The 6,397-nt window shown below is 43.0% G+C and overlaps 1 long non-coding RNA gene across 1 annotated transcript; it reads right to left on the reverse strand.

Moving 5' to 3' along the window:
• Positions 1–2,152: 2,152 nt before the first annotated feature.
• LOC135920420 (uncharacterized) lies at positions 2,153–5,196 on the reverse strand. Its single transcript, XR_010570255.2, has 3 exons — positions 4,691–5,196; positions 3,070–3,279; positions 2,153–2,250 (listed from the first exon to the last, which is right to left on the reverse strand). It is a non-coding gene; the product is annotated as an uncharacterized lncRNA (long non-coding RNA).
• Positions 5,197–6,397: the final 1,201 nt, after the last annotated feature.

Below are 6,397 nucleotides of genomic sequence, written 5' to 3' on the forward strand. Positions count from 1 at the left end.
GCGAATTTCTGAATTGGATCCCCCCGCCTAGTCTTCAGCCGTCCTCGACCACGCTTCCCTTCTCTTGACACCCATCCTGTAACCCTAATGGTTCATGGTTTATCTAACCTACACATTACATAACCTGCCCAGCTCCATTCCTTTCTCCTAATGTCAAATAAAATATCAGCTATCCCTGTTTACGCTATGAACCACACTGCTGTCTTCTGTCTCTTAACGTTACACATAACATTCTTCGTTTCATTGCTCTTTGCATGGTCCTTAACTTGTTTTCGAGCTTCTTTGTCATTCTCCAAGTTTCAGCCCCAACTGTCAGCATGGGTTGAATGCATTGTTTGAACAGCTTTCTTTTTATTGATAATGGTAAGCTTCCAGTCAGGGTCTCAAAATGTCTGCCGAGTGTGCTCCAACCCATTTTTATTCTTCTGTAGATGTCTTTCGCATGATCAAAGTTTCCTGTGAGTAATTAACCGAAATAAACGTACTCCTTCACAGACTCGGAGGCTGACTGGCAATCCTGAAGTCTTGTTTTCTTGCCCGGTTACAGATCATTATCTTTGTCTTCTGCATAGTAATCTTCAACCGCTCTCCTGTATTCTCTCTCTTAAGGTCCTCAATAAATTGTTGTAGCTCGTTCCCAGTGTTGCTGAACGGACCATGTCATCTGCAAATCAAAGGTTGCTGAGATATGTGCGTTGGTTCTTACTGCTAAACATTTTCAGATTTATAGCTTGAATGCTTCTTCCAACTACGCAGTCAATAGAATCAGAGATTCTGTCTCGCTGTCTGATCCCTTTCGTTATAGGTATATTCCCACTTTCCTTGCAGGAAATTAAGGTAGCTGTCTAATCTCTGTAGATATTTTCCCAGATATTTACGTAAGCATCTTGAACTCCATGATTACCTAATACCTCTATGACTTGCCGGTATCTCTACTGAATCAAATTACTTTTTGCAATCTATAAACTCCTTAAAGAGAGGCTTATTGTACTCTGCGGATTCCTCGATTCCCTGATCGATGACGTGGATGTGATCAATAGTAGAGTATCCCTTCCTGGAACCAGCGTATTCTCTGGGTTGACTGAAGTACAGTATTGCCGTTATTCTTTTGGAGATTACATTGCTGAATAGTTTATTTATTACTGGTAGTTTGCTAATGGGCTTGTAATTTCTATTCCTTAACGCCTCCCTTTTTGCGAATTAGTATAATATTGGCGTTCTTCCAGTCGTCTGGGACCATTAAAGTCGATAGACAGTTCGCATAAATGGCGGCCAGTTTTTCAAGCAATATGTCCCCTCCATCTTTGATTAAATGAACTCGTAGTCTCCTGCCTTCTCTCCTGCCGCTTTTCCCGTTTCATATCGTACAATGCCCTTCCGATTTCATCACTAGTTATAGAAGGAGCCTCTGTAGCCTGTTCATTACCATTTCGATGGAGCATTCGTGGCTACTTTAGGTACTGTACAGGTCAATATAGAATTCTTCCGCTGCTTTTTCTATATCTTCAAGTTTGCTGATAATATTACCTTGCTTACCCTTACAAAAAATTTTAGTAACATTTTATAAACCGTCTTTAGACAAATGTTACTAAAACCTATCGACATTCTATAAAACGTCTTTAGACACCGTAACAACTTCCTAGTAACCTCCTGCCGACTATTGGCCACCGATATTGAATTGAAAGTATAGATATAAAATGTCGATAGAATTCTTACCGACTGCTTATTATCTTATGTCGTTAGAAAGTGTCAACTGTGAAGCGACTATTTATTGACCACCTTTATACATCCTAACTACTTGCTAGTAACATCCTGTCGACTATTCGCCACAGATAGTTGACAGGATATTACTAGATAGTCGTTAGGATGTATAAAGGTGGTTAATAAATAGTCGCTTCACAGTTTTTAGAAAGTACATAAAAATTTTATCCAGAGGTAATTACTTTTGCAATTATATATTGCAAAAGTAAGCTTTGATTATCTCTGAATAAAATTTTTATTTGCTTCCTAAAAACTGTGCAATGACTATTTATTAACCACCTTTATATATCCTAACGACTTGCTAGTAACATCCTGTCAACTATCTGTCTTTGGCGAATAGTGATTGCCAAGTGGCTAGGTGTGGCATGCAACAGAAGAAGACGGGTTTCCATTTGTGCTTGAACACATCCATTTAATATCCCCGGGCTAGTAAGGGGGACGAGTTCTCCAGCTGCCCTGGAAGTAGGCTGAAATGTTGCGTTGTGTAGTCTAGAAACGAGAAGAAAAAAGGCAATATATTAGTTTTGCTACAGTGACATGAGACAAGAAATGCCATGAGAAGTGCACAAGAGACAAGCTTTCAATCCTGTGAGCTATAAACATCTCCAGCTGTTTTGTGCAAAGTCCTAAAAATGCATGAAATGACTGAATTCGTGCATTAAAGCTGGGAGCGTGATGGATGTGCATAACACCAACAGATGCACGACACATAAATTCTATCGTACCAATTGTCATCTACAAACAAAACCTGTAAATCAACTTCAGTTTAATGAACTTCGATATTCGTATTGTGACTAGTACATGGAAGTTTCATGTGTGAATTATCTTAGGAAAGGCAAGGTGTCAGTCATAACTATGCTGCAGCTTTGCTTGGGCACAGGTACATAGAAGAGTTGATTTTTATGTTGCACTTAAGAAACACGAAATGATACAAGCAACATGTAAGCAGTTGAACAGGCATTACGGACGTTCTACAGCAAGATTACAAAATGCCTTTGTTGTGCAGGCAGACATTGTCAAAGTGAGCTTGTTACTAAACATGTTAGCTTTCCACAAGACAGGATATTATATTATCAGTGCATTCACATGACCAGGGCCTCTATCACAAAAATACACATGCCAACAGTAATGACAATTTTCTAGTTATGGTGGCAAAGCTTGCATTATAATATGCTATTATAATCAGGTTAATAGCTATTTTAGCAGGAAAGAAAGGAGTATACCCTAAGATAGCATTGAAATTAGCATGAAAGGAGTTTTGTTGAAAACTGCACAAAGAATATTAAGATGCTTCTTTGTGACACATACCTACTATGGTGTTGACCTTCTTGGAATCCAACAGATCCTTCTGTGGAAGGCATTTGACAGCCGCCCAAAGAAGGACCTCCCTTCAACGTCTTCTATTGAAAAAGGAGCTTTAAGGAGGCCCTCCGCGAAGTGAAAGCCTGAGTTGTTAGCATCCAGGCACAGCCTCTTCAGCAGGCCCTTTTCAACGTATACACCGTCACCGATGTCTACCTGTGAAAGAATACAACAACCAAAGATTCATTTTATACGCATTTGATCAAGGAATGCTTAGGAAGTAGGGTAAGGTTTGCAAAAACGGAAGTCGCTGCTTCTTGTTGATTCGGTTTAAAGAACAAAGCAGCCTTACGTATACCATACATGCATTGTACTGAGCTGTGTACTTTTACGTAAGACTAGAAAGTATTGGGAACTTCAATGCGAAAGAAAGACATGCATCTGCCTAGAACTAAGCAAATGTGTGCCACCCCTTGACACAGAGTGAGATCTGGTGCTGTTTTAGTGATTAGCAGACATTGAAAGCTTCAAGCCTCATCGAGTATAGGGCCAAGCTGTGCTCGATTAGTGGCGCACAAGTGCTCAAGAACTATCAAACAAGATGCAATTGTCTTCAAATACAATTCTGACTTCCCCTTGCAGGCATGCACTTTTAAATTTACTGACTGCACTTGGGTGTAAAGATTTTGTCTGACAGAGTGAATAAACAATATACGCAAGCAGCATTTTCATAGTTAGCGTAGTCTTTAATAGGTACTGATACCTTCAATTTAGAAAGCGCTGTATATTGGGCCTCATCAAACTAATTTCACAAAAGGTTTGTCAAGGTAGAAGCATAGAACTTTAGTCATTAGAAGACAGGTGAAAGTAGTTAATTATTGCAATTATTACTGAAAATAAATTTCAGACAGCTCATCCCAATGAGAAATGGATGCAAGCAGTTTGTACATGCCACATAAGCATTTAGATATCAAAAATAGGGATTAGAGAAAACCTTCCCTTAGAGGTTCATTATTACAAGCAGCCATGCCCTCGAGTAAGACATAACTTCTTTTTCTGTAGGCAGAAAGAGGCTCGAGTATTTTATTGACACATATATGTGCCCATGCATATATGTCATCTCTGTTGTAAACCTTTTTTTCATGTACATGCAAGGTGTGTTTATAACATCTCATTGTGCACAAAATTTGCGTAATAATTTAAAGACCGCGATTTTGTAGCGATGGTATTCCTTTGCGCTATTCGTTAGTAGGCTGACCGACGCCCCGGCCCGTGCTACGTACTGCAGCTGCCGGCCGTTAGCGGTGGGCGAGAAGAGTGATATAGAATCGAGGGGTAAGTATTGCTACAAAATCGCAGTCTTCAAATTATTACGCACTGCCGAACGAACACAAACTTTCAATGTGTTTTCATAATTGTGTGCCCATTCAGGCATAGCAATCAAGGCGGGTAGCAGAATGCAAGTACGCTGTAACATCAGAGGAAGCTTTCGCGAAATTGCTTGCTAAATGTGCACAGCAACATGGCTAACATACGATAGGAAAGCGCTTTGCTCTAGCTAGTTACACAACGCTCATTACGCAAATCATAAGCTTCAAGAACGCGCGCAAGCGCCAAACTTGCTTACCTTTCAAGACTTGGCAAACGCTCCTTCGTCTAACAGGTACAGAAGCACCGACGTTTCTCTGGCGCAAGCACTGTAGAACTGCCGATGAACTCCAGCTCCACAAAAGCACAACCTTCAACAGTCTTCCAAACACTACAATTCGAAGCCCCAGTACCAGACTTTTGACGAGAGCGCCGGCAGAACAGCTCGGCAGAACAGCGCCGGCAGCAGCTCGGCAGAACAAAGGCAGTTCGGACGGGAGCTGTACTAGGGCACTCACTGACGACACTGGTGGATCGCTCGAAACACACGGCGAACTAATGGCGTTACACGAGTCCGGAGGGTTTGGGATGGTCACTGCACACAACAAGCAGCACGTTTTGTCTAGGCACTTCTAAAATTTACCTCAAATACCACCTCACTGCAGGGAGCACTTACGACAACCAACGTGGTGTGTCGACCAAACAAATACTACAGTAGCGCCACTCTGCGGTTTTTTAGAAAAATGTATCTTAAATGAAAAAATTGCGTGTTTTTTCCTAATAACATTTGATAGAGTCTTTTAATAAATTTATTTGGTCCAGAAGTGTGTACTTTGTACTTTGTGATACGAAGTTTAAGGAAATGTATATATAATAAAAACTAAGCGGATGTTGCCTTCAAGATTCGCAATTGCTTCAGGTGCATGCAGGTTGCAAAAGCATGGCCTTCGAGATCAGACTGTCACTCAAAGGAAGCCGTAGTAGGAGGCGGAGAGGCATTTAGGCCCCAATAATTGGGTTTACAGTGCCTAGGTAGGCTTCCTTATTTATAAAGTGTATACGGGGACTTCAGCCGAACCATGAGCGAGCTATACAGACGCACGCGGTACGATTCGGTGTCCGATCCGACGTGCGGCGCTGCATGCTACGGCATGAGCGGCGCGTAAGCTCCGCCCACATCCAACTCCCCAGCTTGAGTTGATATCCACGTCGAGAAACGCAATATATACAACTCTGCACCACACTGCTTCGCTTTACGCGAAGGCTGTCGATAAACTTATGCCCCTGTGAGTGACAGAACACTTCACGACGGCGCGTTGTCCACTGACGGCTCCGCTAAAGCCAGCGATAGGGCCGGTAGGCATAGCTAGGCGGACGCTGCAGCCGACGGCGCTTGCGATCCAGTCCGAGCTCGTCGAAGAGTGCTTATTTTTGCCAAAACAATGAACACTGTACACTTAGGTCGGCCGTAATTAAATACAATTGGTTTACTCGACGCAGTCGTTGCGAAGGGCAAACGTGCAAGCGGCCTCGCTCAGACGGTCGATGTGTGATGTCTGCTCGCGAAATGCCCTCGCGTCGCGGCTCCCGATCTCACCAGTAGCTTAGCGCTAGTGTACAAGGCGCTGGTTTGCGTAACAGGCACACGTTCGAGATAATTTTACTGAACTGGTAACTATTTCATGTCAGAAACAAACTGCAGCAGGCAAGGAAAAAGAATAACTGCGAGAAACCGGAAAGCCAGCACCGCCTCCGTGGAGGGAACGTCAGAGAACGTCACATGCCAGCCGCGCTGCCAATGGCTGCGGCCAGACGACGGTGCAGTTGTCGGACACGTCGAACGATGAAAATCTGCCCGGTTTGTCGCACGCCGGACGTCCGATCCGGCGCTTCGGCACGGCAAAACACCTCGATTCGGGCTGCAGTTTCGGCGCGTCAGACGCCGGATCGGACACCAAATCGGACC

Source organism: Dermacentor albipictus, chromosome 2 (assembly GCF_038994185.2).
Source record: "Dermacentor albipictus isolate Rhodes 1998 colony chromosome 2, USDA_Dalb.pri_finalv2, whole genome shotgun sequence".
Taxonomy (NCBI): domain Eukaryota; kingdom Metazoa; phylum Arthropoda; class Arachnida; order Ixodida; family Ixodidae; genus Dermacentor; species Dermacentor albipictus.